A 15,281-nucleotide genomic window follows, 5' to 3' on the forward strand; every position below is an offset into this window, starting at 1 on the left:
AGGTGTATCCTTTCACTTCACTCCCAACAGGGAGTGGTTCTGCGAGTATGAAAAATATAATGGCCATGATATCTTCTTAGGGGATGATAGGGATGCTAGAATCATTAGACATGGAAAAGTAATGTTGAAGTTGAGAGGTGGAAGGGTTAGAACACTTCTTGGTGTTCTGCATATTCCTGCATTGGCTAGAAATTTGATTTTTGTAAGCAAGCTGGATGATGCAGGTGTAAAAACAGTGTTTGAGAAGGATGCTTGCAAAATGGTTTAGGGAGCATTGGTATTGATGCAGGGAGTTCGAATTGGAACTTTATACAAGCTACAAGGTAGCACTGTTTTTGATGGGTGCAACAATTTTGTGGTTCCTGAAAGTGGAGCAGAAAACCTAGTGGTCTCTGGAGAGAAGACCATGTTGTGGCATCAAAGGCTTGGATATATTGGAGAGAAGGGCCTTTGAATACTTCATGGTAAAGGTATGGTAGAAGGTATGAGTAATATCTCTTTGGATTTTGATTTCTATGAAAATTGTGTATATGGGAAGTAGAATCAAGTGAGTTTCCCCTCTGGTAGTAAGAGGGCGAAACACACATTAGAACTTGTGCACAATGATGTGTTTGGACCTGTGAAGGTTCCATCACTAGGTATGTCTGTGTACTATGTAACATTTATAGATGACTTCTCAAGGAATGGATGGATATATTTCCTTAAGAAGAAATCTGAAGCCTTTGACAGGTTTAAAGAATTTAAGGCTCTCATGGAAAATCAGACAGAGAAGAATATAAAGGTGTTGAGGACAGATAATGGTGGAGAGTTTTGCAACAAGGAATTTGAAGAATTCTGTAAGAAGTGTGGTATAGAATAACAAAAGACTACTCCATATACACCTCAACAAAATGGAGTTGTAGAAAGAATGAATAAGACGTTGATGGAAAGGGCAAGAAGCACACTGAGTGGTGCCGGGTTAGGACAGGAATTCTGGGCAGAGGTAGCGGATACTGCATGTTACTTGGTTAACAGGTCACCTTCATCAGTGTTGGAGGATAAGACTCCATAAGAGGTATGGACTGGTAAGAAACCCTCTCCTTCACATCTGAGGGTATTTAGATGTGATGCATATGTACATGTTCCAAAGGAGAAACGAACCAAGTTGGATAGTAAATCTGAAAAGTACATCTTTTATGGGCATGGAAATTAAAAGAGATCGGGCAAAGAGGAAGCTCTGGTTAAACCAGAGGAAGTATGTCGAGACAATACCGCAGAGGTTTAATATGCAGGATAGTAAACCGGTGAAGGTTCTTATTCCTGTAGGTGTGAGTTTATCTACTGAACAGTGTCCCAAGACACAAGAAAAGGAAGAGGACATGTCCTGTGTTCCATAGGCAAGTGCAGTCGGTAGCCTGATGTATGCAATGGTATGTACTAGACCAGACATTTCACATGCAGTGGGAGTATTGAGCAGGTTTATGTCAAAAGTACGAAAGAAGCATTGGACAGCAGTGAAGTGGGTTTTTAGGTATTTGAGTGGCACTAGTTATTATGGTTTGTGCTACCAAGGAAGACCAAGATTGGACAAAGTGTTGGATATTCATGGCTTTGTTGATTCATACTGGGCTAGATATCTGGATCAGAGAAAATCTACAAGTGAGTATGTGTTTAACCTATTTGGAGGTGCAGTCAGTTGGATGAGTAAGAAACAATTTGTAGTGGCACTATCAACTACAGAGGCAGAATACATGGAAGCCACTCATGCAAGCAAGGAAGCAGTTTGCTTGCAGAGATTGTGTTCAAGTATGGGGTTAGTACAGGGAGCTATAAGGAGAGACTGTGATAGCCAAAGTGCAATTTTCTTGGCAAAGAACCCCGCATATCATTCAAAGACAAAGCACATTGATGTTCAGTATCACTTTGTGAGGGATATGATAGAAGACAAAAAGGTGTTGCTAGTAAAGGTGGACACTTTGAAGAATACTGAAGATGGATTGAAAAAATCTATGAGCTTTGAGAAGTTCTCTTGGTGTAGAGAAACAATGGGCACAGTAGGGTTGGATAAATGACTAAGCTCTTTTGTGGGCCCCTGTGGAAATAAAACAAGTGGGAGAAAATTACCTGCATACGAATTCTAAAACACAGAAAATAAACAATGTGAGAGCATAGTCACTGTCTGAGATAGGGTAAATGAATCTTGCATCTAGCAGCCTTTGTACTTCTTGTTTGACTATATTCTTGAGAGATGGATTCATCCTCCTTTGGGGTTCTCAGATTGGTTTACACCCTTCTTTGATATCGATGTGGTGAGTACACACCAAAGGGTGCACTCCCTTAATTTGTTAGAAAATTATATATTACAGAGAAATGGAACACATAAACTATATTGTAGAAATATAAACACAGAAAACACATAAAACAAGAGAGACACAGATATACGTGGTTCACCCAATTTGGGCTATGTCCATGGGAAACAACCAGTCCTTCCTTTTATATTATCTAGCAAACTGAAGAGATACGACCTACAACAGATCCATTGTAATTCCCTATTCGCTCTCACACAATCTCCTCTCTCTTTCTCACTCAGAATACAGATCTACATAGACGCAATAAAATTCCCTCATATATAGCGAGGGGTTTCCTTCTAGGGAAAAAAATCCCTAAATTAAACATAACTTCTACCGTCAGATCTCCACCTAATGAATGACCCAGATTGACTACGAAATTACAACATTTTACAAGGCAATTTTACATCTATTTTTTGCCATGGAGCCCCCTTGCAACACAATTATTACGGGTGGCGTTGCCACCACATTACGAACTAGGTTCCAATGAGGTGATAACTTTGAATAAAGAAGATAATCAGGCTCCACACTCAACATAATTTCTTTGTAACTCCAAGCAAAGGCATCTAGATGTTCCTTTAGCATGTCACACAACTTTTGTTCTTGGTGAACATAAAGAGATGGGCTGATTTTCAAAGTTTTCTCAGGGCCGAATTCTATGTTTTTCACATAGATAGGGTTGGAATTGGCTAAGCATAGATCAATTTGATGGTTGTTCTAGGTTTCCTTTAATACATATTCTAAGGACAATGTACTCGGAGTTGGACTTTGGAGTATGTGTTCAATCAAATCATCTTCATCTGGTTGTCCCCCTCCTATGGTTGCTTCTAAGGTATAGAGTTGGGCAGAATAACCTTCATCTTCTTCCTCCTCTTCTAGCCATAAAGGTAAGTCATGTTCTAGAGATGGTTGAGCAGGAAGATATAGGACTAACTGCTTGGACATATGCCCATTCTTGATAGTCATAATTCCATCCCTGCAGCTAATGTAGGCATTGGAAGTGGATAGCCAGGGCCTCCCAAGTATGAGAGGGTAACCAGTAAGATTAGCCTTATGCTAGAGAACTAGGAAATATGCAGGGTATTCCCAAGAGTTTATGGAGATCATCACATCCTCCACAATACCCTCAAGGGTCACTGTGGAGAGGTCCGCAAGTTGCAGGACTATTGTGGTCTTTCTCAATGAGAGGTTTAGCTTGGCCATGGTGTCCTTGCTCATCACATTAATTACAACCCCAAGCCCCAAGATCAATCAAAGTGTGTGGGACAATTATGCCATTGATGTGCATGTCTCCTACAAGGCTTCCAGGGTCCAAATACTTTGGATAGATTAGCTCCCCCATCATTAAGTCAGACAGTTGTCCAATGACATCAATGGTAGGGGCATCTCTTCTTTGCCTCTCTAGATGCTTGAAGCACTTCTCCTTGATCAATTTGTTGTAAATAGTGGTTGAGGGGAAAGTACCTCGAGGGTCCTTTGGGTTAAGACTCTACCAGACTGAAAATTGCTTATTCAAAGAAACACACACACAACCATTATCTTTACTGTAAGCAAATTCTAATGTTTAGGGAACGTACCTAAGGTCCTACGTTTGAGAAGGCCTTTAGGGTCCAAACCCTTCTTGGAGTTCCCTTCTTCTCCTTTGACCTGTAAAACAAACAAATCAAAGAACACAACAGTACATGGACAAATACTTATATGAAAACCATCTTCATGCTATAAAGTTAGTTATAAAAATCTTTAAGTAACTACTTGCATAATAATTCAAGACAAGAATCTCATAAGCATAAAGAAAGATTGTTTCGGGAACCAAGACGTGTTTCTTTATATAAAGGCAAGTAAAGTACATATAACGGAATGATTTCACCTGAAACACCTTCAGCAGGCTCCAAGCAAAGCTTCCTCCCGGATTCGTTCCAGCCTCAAGCCTCCAACAAGAGCTCCTTCCAAGTCTTACTCAATGGTGATATAAAGGATGAATGATCACCAATACACATGGAAACAAGGGTTTCCTATGCAAAATGGGGGAAGTGCAGAAGGCACCAAGGACTTCAGACCTGGTCTAAGGGGAAAATCTCAGCATAATAATCTTGCTCTTCTTTTCTCTCTCCTTTAGGCCTTCCCTTTGATGTCTTTTTATACCATCTCCAAAGTAGTTTTTTAGTTAGGAGTTGGTTGGGAACAGTTGGGCCACGGGCACTAACAGGTGATCAGCAGGTAAAACCGGCGATCTCCGCCCGAAAATAAGGAATTATTTATTTTTTTAAGTGTTTTAATACATACACGCGGGTTGGGTATACACAGACCCGCATGTACACGCGTTTAACTCAGGGCAATGTCGCGTATAAGGGATAAAACACTGTTTTTTAAATTTTAGGACCAGGTCTGGAAGGAGGGGTTTCCCTAGGCGATGAATGCAGCATCACAAACCATAAGAGTGAGATTTGGAGCTATAACAGATGCCCCCTAATATATGAGGTCAGAAGGGGAACATGATGGCCGAAATATATTATGTAAGAACGTGGAAAGGAAGTCTTGTCGAGAAACCGAGGAGGACTTCACCAGAATTCAGCTTGCCAAGCCACCAAAAGGAGATCAGAAAGAAACACTGTCTGAGGCGGGCATACCCATGCTTAGAAAAAGTAAAGCATGTCCGCATATCAAGTACAAGCGGATCCACTAAGTATACAAGTATAAATGACTGGAAGATACATAATGGATCATCTGATCATAATGAGCAAGTACATGTCTGAATATCACATATAAGACTATCAATGATGCTGAAAGATGCAACGGATCATTGATATCAAAGACTGATCCCAAGAGGTACCAACTGAACATGATGGAATAGGATGGTACTACATTGCAAACTCAGGTGCCAGCATATAGAATGTCGCCATGACTGACTGCAACATATAAGGTGGAGTGGTATCAACTAGCAGCAACACGAGCAACTGTCAAGTGAACCAATGAATGTTGATACAACCTGAGGTCTTCACCGACCGCCGTGGTACATTTCTACACCATGGGGATAAATGATCTGAAGTCGACCATGTGAGAAATCGTTTGATTACCGGTCATTGATGTATATCGTTAACAAACGCGAGACTACTCACCGATAATGATAATGAGCGTCAAGGTACCCAGTACAATCTAACAAGTGTGAATAGATGAGCTGAAGTCGAACACCTGTAAGAATCTATCAATCAGGAGACAATGATGGTTTCCCACTGTCGATAGCGAAGGATCTGCCACTAATGACTGCAAACCCCAAGGTACTGCCAAATGGACTCTAGATCTTTGCCCCAGAGCAATGAGTCGGAGTCGATAGGGAAAGATCCGCTAGAAGGAAGGCATTAAGGCATCCTCCATCAATCTAGCGCGAGTGTAACCCGTAGGCCAATAATGTGGAAGGAATTGGACGAAAAAGATGTAGTAACCCAACCGAAGTACGTTTCCGACGTACACAAGATGTGGCTAGCGCACGGCAGAAACCCTCTGAACCAACCAATAATGAAAGCTGACACAGAGGCGAGGTATCCACCAATAGGGTCAAATGGAAACAAAGGTACTGCACGAATCCCAATGTGTGATAATGTATGCTGATGTCGAACACAAGGGAAACCACTCAGTCAAAGACCCATGATACTGATCGATGCTGAGCACAAGGTGACCTATCAATAATGAAAATAGGGCCAGGGTGCAGCTCTAGGCCTGTCCTCAGAGCAAGGTGTCGTCGTCGATAAGGACAAGACCCGCCAGCAAGAAGTCAATGGGGACCTTCTCAAATCGGCACGAGTAAAGGACCAATATAGCTGATGTGATGATAGACATGATACTGACAACCAGGGATGGCCGACTGAAAAATGAGTCAAGAGACACCGCAGAAAGGCCGACTCAGGCTAACTTCCCTTGAACAAAAGCACAACTCAATGTGACTATGTGGCAGCATATGATGACTCTGTATAAGTTCGCCATGCAGGAGGCACGAACGAACCCTCCATATGATTGGAAGAGATAACCAATCGGGGGAGAACTGACTCAAAAACCAGGTTGTGGCATACCTAAGTCAAACTAAATCCCACCCATGCGGAGGAGACTTTGTTTTGAGTGCTTTGTTCAAGGGCGACACGACTGACTGTAGCTGCCAATAATAAATGGAAATAATGTCCCTGTTCTCGCTCTTTTTTGGAATATTTAATTTTTTTGTCTTTTTCTGTTAAGCCGGAAAAAGAATAAAAGAATTCTATGGTACAGTGGAAAAAACGAGTGTCGGTGAAACAGATGATCTAGTTCCTGGGAAAGGAACATTCCTATGCTCAATGCAGGGAGGTGAAAACTGGTCAGTAACACTCAGAGGTATGTTCCTTCCACGGATCAGGGTATGTCAAGCTGCAGAAGTCAAAGGTATGCAAGGTTGATTTTGCAGACGTCATGGTCAAAAGTTGGCTTAAACACGAGTCCAAGTGAAGCCGGCTCTAGGCCAAAAGGTGCAAATGGTCAACATGCAATGCAGAAGTACAACTCAACACACATAGGAGCCTCTAGAGTATAAGGCCAGAACGAAGCGAAGAAGCAAAGAGGAATGAGACTTCAACGCATAAGTCATGGCGGGATTACAGAGGACTCCCGAACCTAAGGACAAAAATCTGCATGAGTGCCAAGCGACAACAAGGTACTAACTAGGGCACCCATGATAAGGTAGGCTCTACCACACAAGTCATGATACTTCTAAGCAATGAGAAGGTTCCGCACCATAACTTGGTGGGGTCGATCCTAAGGCAAAATGGGAAAGGAAACTGATAAATGCACAAATGCAGGCGGAAAAACCTAACCTATATGCCAGTTTCGAGAACCAATACCTGTCCGAACGGACCAACCATAAACTTCCAAAGGAGAAACCTTCCAAGTTCTGTAAACATAAATAGGAACAGTAGACATGAAGTTAATACATCCCACATATAAACTTCATATAAAATCTTTGTGTTATAGGATACAAAACTTGAAAATGCGTACCTTATATATACAATATGGTACAGGGAACCACGCAGCCTTGTGGCTTACGCATAATAGTTCTGCTGAACAAACCCCTTGCAGGGCTCAGGCCAAGGACTCCTTTGGTAGTCAAAACTCATGGCTTCAAAGAGTTCCTCCTGTGAAGGCAAAACAAGTTCTAAGAAATCATGAGAACTACAAGGATCAAAAGAGGGAATTAAAGGGTCCCATGTCCCTATAGGAAGAATCTCTCGGTCAACTGCCGGGACCAAGTCCCAAGAAGGAGAATAATAAGTCAAAGGATCCTTCCTAGAAGCGATTGAACATTGAGGATTCAATGCCACATAATTGACCCGTGGCGGGGTAGAGTCTACTTGAACACTTGGAACAAACCAAGGGGTATTTTGCAGTAAAGTCGAATTAGGGTGGTGATTATCAGATGCAAGCTGATCAATAGTGACAATATTCCCGTTATGAGGAAAGCACATTACTCGAAAGAGTGAAGACACCACAGCATTCATAACATAGACATAATCATGCCCAAGTAGCATATTAAAGTCTAAAGGGCTATCAACCACCATCATATCGATTAAGACAGTCTTCCCACCTAAAGTGATAGGCAATTGAGGAAGAACACCCATAGATTCACCAGGCCTTCTATCATAGGCTAACAACTGACTCTGAGCTGTCAACAACTTTGGGGAACCCAAAGCTTTCCAAGTCAAAGAGGATATAATACTTGTAGAGGATCCTTCATCCACCATACATCGATAGACATTTGTGGAATTAACTTTGACCTTTATTTGGAAAGGTGCAGCGAAAGGAAGACGAGGCTCAACAAGACTATCCCAATCAAAGGAAACACTCTTAGAACTTGGAGGGGGAACATTTGAAGAAACTGGAATGCCCCCTATACTAGAAGACTTTGTACTAGAGATCAAACAGACTCTTTTGTTAGGCACTTCACCCCCCAAAAGAGGAGTGTAATCGGCTAGCGATTGCACTGGCTCTACCACATTATCAACCAATGGTTGATGGGATTGATGAGAAACCATATCAAGTGTAGGAGTAGAAGTACTTTCAGACTCGGACCATATCCTTTGAACCTTTGGAATACCAGGGCATAAATGAGTAAGATGGTCTCCCTTGCATATCTTACAAGGGAACTTAGGTTTAAAACTTCTACGTCCAGGTTTCTTATCAACCTCCATTCCACCAACATGACTAGCAGTGGTTTGCGGAGAGTCCTGAACATGACTTGCAAAGGTCGGTGACTCTTTGCTAGTATGACTCGCAGTGACTAGACTCATGCCCCCAGCATGACTTGCAGTGGCTGAAGATTCATCTCCAACATGACTTGCAGAGGTTGAAGATGAAATGCTAGTGTGACTTGCAGTGACTAGACTTGTGCCCCCAGCATGACTTGCAGCGGCTGAAGACTCATCTCCAACATGACTTGCAGAGGTTGAAGATGAAATGGTAGTGTGACTTGCAGTGACTAGACTTGTGCCCCCAGCATGACTTGCAGCGGCTGAAGACTCATCTCCAACATGACTTGCAGAGGTTGAAGATGAAATGCTAGTGTGACTTGCAGTGACTAGACTTGTGCCCCCAGCATGACTTGCAGCGGCTGAAGACTCATCTCCAACATGACTTGCAGAGGTTGAAGATGAAATGCTAGAATTATTCTTCTTCTTTGACTTCTTTTTTCTCCTCTTTTTAGATTTCTTGTGACAAGAAGGAGGAGAAGAAGGAACCCCAGATTTCTCTTTGAAAGAAGATGAACAATTAGCACCCATGTGATGCCCTTGAAATAAAGCATTGAACTGAGAAGCTTCAAGAGCATTCGGAATATTCGGAGTGGACCATAGCCAAACGGGGAGTCCAACATTCAACCCAAGAATATTCAAAGTGGCCATCAAGGGAGTACCAACGTTTCCAAAGAAAGGAAAAGCTCAAGGATTCACTTTTGGGAGGGCACCTTGGTTGGTTTCCACAGGAATATTGGCCATATCTAACTGTTCCAAAGACCCTTCCCTTACGGGAATATAGAAATAACTCTTCAAGGAATATGGATAAGCAATCAAAACCTTTGCCCTTGAGGAGGCAACTCTACAACTTCTGAAAGAACGACCAAAATCCTTTCAAGATTGGTAGAGTGGTAAGCCAGTCACTCAGAACACAAAGTCCAAACGCGACTAGAAAAAAATACCTAAAGCCAACTATATACAAGGAACAAAGAGCACACACTATAAAGTCCCTAAAGATACAGCCAGTCAAACAACTTCCAAGTATTTCTGCTCCGGGTGATGAGGACCGGACACCAAAATACAAGAAAGTGGAGTCAGGGGCCTTCCGAAGATAGTCTGGGATAATGACGGCCCAGTCCTATCAGCGAAGGTAACAGAGGAAGTTACGCTGACCTCCTAACAACAGCCTGCGCCAGTGCAAGCCCCCAAGCTTCGCAAGGGTGCCCTCCAGTAGTACTGTCAAGAGTGATACAACGTCAACCTCAGGTGCCACGGGATTCCCCTCTGCAGCCACCTGTGTAGATCCCTAGGAGAGGCAACTATGGGTACCAACTCATCGCAGAAGCCAGGCGGAACAGTTGTGAGGTATGTTCAGACAAGTAGGAGAGGGGGTATCTCTCTTCCCTGTCTTCACAGACCCTCGTTCTTAACTCCCAGATCCGGAGCTTTCCTGGTGTTCCTAACGCTATTGGATTTTCTCTCGTTAATCAGACTCTTATGTTTGACGTTTTATGTGGCCTTGGAGAGTTAACTCTCCACTCACCTAATCCAAGGCCCTAAAATCCTAAACTTGTTGGTGTGACTGACTAAAACAAAAAGTTCTAATGGATTTTAATTAGCGCTTGATTTTATTAGGCTGCTCTTTAAGTCACAAGGTAATGGAAGTGAAACTAGTGGTGTTTTTTGACGCAAAAGAAGTTAAACAAAACTTAACTACATGCACATGCACTTTTCGTTTTTCGATGAAAAGTAATCTCTACAGGGTTCAGAGGAACTTCAAATAAAACAAAGTTTTTTGCTTTCTTTTCAGACTCCACACTCACAAAAGCTAACAAAGCTATGTATGCATAAAAAGGGATGCAAATCTATCCTAATGCAACAACTATATGTGAATGCAAGATTTTAAGACTACTCTGCAAACAAAGAAGGAAAGTTGCTCACTTATCAAATTTGTCTTGCCACTAAAATGCTTAGATAGAATATGATGTGCTACCAATCATTTCGTCCAAACAATAAAAACAATTTCTAAGATAAACACAAAGCACTTTCACTTCGCAAAAAAGGAAATCAAATGAAAAGCAAGTTTAAGAAAGTGAAACTCAAAACTTTCAAAAGATTTTCTTTCAAACAACAAGCAAAGAAGTCTTTTTCAAAGAATGCTCTCAAAAATACTGACACTAATGATTGAAGAATAGGCAACCAAACACTTTTGCGAATTGACACCTTTCAAATGATGAAAACCCAACCAAAATAAATGTGTTTGAAATCGCTCTTGACAATCAAAAGCAGAAATGAAAGTCAAAAAGATCAAAAGACAAGTTTCAAGAAAATGGTAACAAACAACTTTCCCAAAAAGAAGGAGCAAATGGTCACAAAAATGGTTTCGTTAAGCAAACAAAAGGTCACCAAAACAAAATGAACAGAAAGATTGAATCCAATCTTCCTACTTTGCCAAAACAGAGCAGTCAAGATTCTTAACCAGAAATCTTGTGTGTCAAAAAACAATGACGCTTGCAATCAACGAAAACAAGACTGATACTCCTTATAACTAGAAAGAGTTCAGAACAAGATGCCCCCTGTTAAACAGAGGACTATTACTGGAAAATGACTACTTCAAACTGACCCAAACTACCAGACAGACATTCAGCAAAGAGAAAATTTATAAATCTTGAAAATTAGATAATATACGCGCATGCAGTGATGTTCAGAGTGCGTGTACACGCGACTGTAACTGAGGAAACCTGCGTATACGCGGGTTCACTTGGTACAACTTGCGTATATACGCTTCTGTAATCTAGAAAAACAGCATATCTGAAGATTTTCAAGAAAAATAAAAAACACAGATTGAAAAAACTGGAAAAGCTTAGAGTTCAAGAACAGATCATACAGTCAGAACCAGCAAACAGAGAGGCTGAGCCTTGATTGGCTTGAAGACTACCCAAACTAGGAACAACAAGAGTGTTGTTCCCCAGCGGAGTCGCCAATTCTGGTTGAGGGGAAAGTACCCCGAGGGTCCTTTGGGTTAAGACTCTACCAGACTGAAAATTGCTTATTCAAAGAAACACACACACAACCATTATCTTTACTGTAAGCAAATTCTAATGTTTAGGGAACGTACCTAAGGTCCTACGTTCGAGAAGGCCTTTAGGGTCCAAACCCTTCTTGGAGTTCCCTTCTTCTCCTTTGACCTGTAAAAAAAACAAATCAAAGAACACAACAGTACATGGACAAATACTTATATGAAAACCATCTTCATGCTATAAAGTTAGTTATAAAAATCTTTAAGTAACTACTTGCATAAGAATTCAAGACAAGAATCTCATAAGCATAAAGAAAGATTGTTTCGGGAACCAAGACGTGTTTCTTTATATAAAGGCAAGTAAAGTACATATAACGGAAAGATTTCACCTGAAACACCTTCAGCAGGCTCCAAGCAAAGCTTCCTCCCAGATTCGTTCCAGCCTCAAGCCTCCAACAAGAGCTCCTTCCAAGTCTTACTCAATGGTGATATAAAGGATGAATGATCACCAATACACATGGAAACAAGGGTTTCCTATGCAAAATGGGGGAAGTGCAGAAGGCACCAAGGACTTCAGACCTGGTCTAAGGGGAAAATCTCAGCATAATAATCTTGCTCTTCTTTTCTCTCTCCTTTAGGCCTTCCCTTTGATGTCTTTTTATACCATCTCCAAAGTAGTTTTTTAGTTAGGAGTTGGTTGGGAACAGTTGGGCCACGGGCACTAACAGGTGATCAGCAGGTAAAACCCACGATCTCCGCCCGAAAATAAGGAATTATTTATTTTTTTAAGTGTTTTAATACATACACGTGGGTTGGGTATACACAGACCCGCGTGTACACGCGTTTAACTCAGGGCAATGTCGCGTATAAGGGATAAAACACTGTTTTTTAAATTTTAGGACCAGGTCTGGAAGAAGGGCTGCACAAACCATAAGAGTGAGATTTGGAGCTATAACAAATAGGAACATATTTTATAGCTTGGAGAAGTAGAATTTTGACACAGATTTTTCAATTCTCCCAGAAGTTCAGTCTCTTCTGGGGTAGGCTGGAGTGGTTGGGTTAATCTCTCAAGAAATTTTGGTGCATTTACTTTAGGCATGCTTTCCTCTCTTTCTTCCTCAACCTCCCTAGGTGGAGGTAGAGGTTGTTTGTTTAGGAGTACTCTCCCAGATCTCAGGTTGATTTCCTGAATTTCCACAGCATAAGCTAGATAGGATGTCTCTCCACTATATACTGGCTATGCCTGTTGATGAGCCCCAAATTTGATAACATTTTGGGCTCATTTGGCCTAACTACCCTTGCTCAATCCTTCATTTTTCATAACTTATGCATCATTTTTTAGTATGTTTATGTCATTTGTACGAATAAGGGCAGTCACTATTCCTAGGTGGCTAACACGTGCTCATTTCAGGTTTTTTGACACATGTTGGAGCAAAACCGAGCAGATAAGGGCTAGGAGACAGCCTAGATGGGGTTGAGGATTCGTAGGAGGGTTGTCCACGGCATTAAATGGCCTTCCTTGGGATCTTCACCCCCAACTCCGAGCTCCAACAGCCACCACAACCGGATCTAGAAGGCAGCCAAACGGATTTTAAGGAAGCAGCTGTTCACTCCGAGTTTGGTCAGCCAAGTCCCGTAGATTTAGGAGGCCAGCTTGGGGCCTCGTGATGTATAAATGATAAGGCTTTAGCCTTCGAAAAGGACTTTTGGAAAACTGTTGCACATTCTGCACTACAAGCTGCTAGCTCTGCTTTTGCTCTTTTGTAGCCATCATTGGCAGACCTTTTGACTTATGATTATTATTTTTTAATGGGAAGTAGTCAGATTTGATCTCAGTTCTAAGTTTCCAAAGGAGCCATAGCTCTCGGGGTTGGGCCCAACCTGAGAGCCTAGGGCTTCCTTCTTTTGTATTGATATCTTTTCTTTCAGCAATATGGTTTTCTTTACATGCATTTGAAACGCAGTTTGTTGAGTTAGATTTCTTGGTGTGGTTAAGTAGGTCATTGTTAGAAGATAGAGTTGCTTTAGACGTTTAGAATAGAGTGAAGAGATTAGAATTGATAAAAGTTCCAGAAAAGGGTTGCCTGCACTCTCATTTTCACCTCTTTCTAGGGGCTGGAATTGCAGACAGTGCTACCCACCAAAAACATTGGTTTGCGTACTCATGCAATCTCTGGTGAAATATTTTCATTTGTAGAAGTTATCCATGCGCTCAGATCTCTTGGAATGTTTCTTTTCTTCAGTATCATGCATGATTCTCTTTAGAAATAACATTTTTGTTCATTGGTTTCATTAAACAGTTAGGATAGGTTAGTAATATTTTAATTATGTGCAGGACGTGGATGATTTGGTTCAATTTCTATTGTGCAGTGCATCTCCATCATTCTCTCGTCCTTCTCAGCTTCGTCCAGGTCAACTGCTCTTCTCCAAATTAGACCCCTCGTTTCACACTTACTCTACTACCCACGTCATCTTATCTTTTTGGCCTTCCATTCCCTCTACCCTCTTTAAGACAAACTAGCTTTACACACCCTCTCATCACCTCATCTCTCTGTCACTAAGCCATTACAAACCCCTCTCCTACCTCCCTATCCATCCATGCAGCCTCTTCCGCTCACCCATCATCCAAAATCCAATCGTAGAACATCCTGTAGAAATTACTGAACATCCTGTAGAAATTCTGAAACATCCTGTAGAACCCCTGCAGACTTCCTGTAGAAGCTCATAAACGCGGTCTCTTGGCAGCCAAACTTTGTAAAACTCTCTGGGAGGATGTTAGGGACTCCTTAGACCCTCTATGAACCTTCCCGACCTCTTCCAAGCATTTCTCCTCCATGATCCGCCTCTACACAGTAAGAAGCCAGTTACAAGCACATGCATGATAGTTCTAAATAACTTATTCAAAAATACAAAAAGATGTTTTCTTCAGGTAGAAGTAGTCTAGACACATGCATCTCACCTTCATAGAAGTAATGGCATCTCTTTCAGTAATTTGCATTCCCATCTTTGCATCAGTAAGACTAGCTGGTAGAATTAGGGTTTGCTAGGGTTTGCGTTTCTTGTTGGCTTTCAGTTCCTTTCTGCAAGTAGATTAGCTTCCTTTGAGTTAGCTTCCATCCATCAGTTAAAAAGCTTCTTCTAAGAGCTCATAGAAGTTGGCTTGAGCCCCTAGCAGACTTGTGCCAGCTGACCAAGTGACAGCTGCGGCAAGAGCTAGTACTTGTGCATACAGCACCGTCGCTTCCAAGTTTGTTACAAACTACCGGGTTGATAAAATTAAAGAAGGAAGCTCCAGGAGTTGTGGCATTATTGCTACAATACTGGAGCCCACCATCTTTTTGGCGCTGTTGTCGGGGAAGCGTCAGAGTATTGGTGATTGTTGCTTTTCTTCTACTTTCCTACTCTCGCCTTCTGCTAAGTAGTTTATTTCATTTCTATTCTGCAATTTCCTTTCTGCAAAAGTAGCATAGACATTTCCTGCTTTCATAGATTAACATTTCAATTCCGCAATTTCAATTCTGCAAGCATAGATTAGCATTTCAATTCCGCAACTGTAGCCTAGCATTTCATTCCTGCAATTTCATTTGAGCAAAATAGATTAGTTCTTTTATGCTTTCATTTCAATTCCGCATTTACATTTCAGTAAGATATTTAGTTGCAGTTCAATCTATTTTAGTTTTGCAGGTACCA

The sequence above is a fragment of the Pinus tabuliformis genome, chromosome 8 (genome assembly GCF_031772625.1).
Source record: "Pinus tabuliformis cultivar Carrire ecotype Pingquan chromosome 8, CPIR1, whole genome shotgun sequence".
NCBI classification, from domain to species: Eukaryota; Viridiplantae; Streptophyta; class Pinopsida; order Pinales; family Pinaceae; genus Pinus; species Pinus tabuliformis.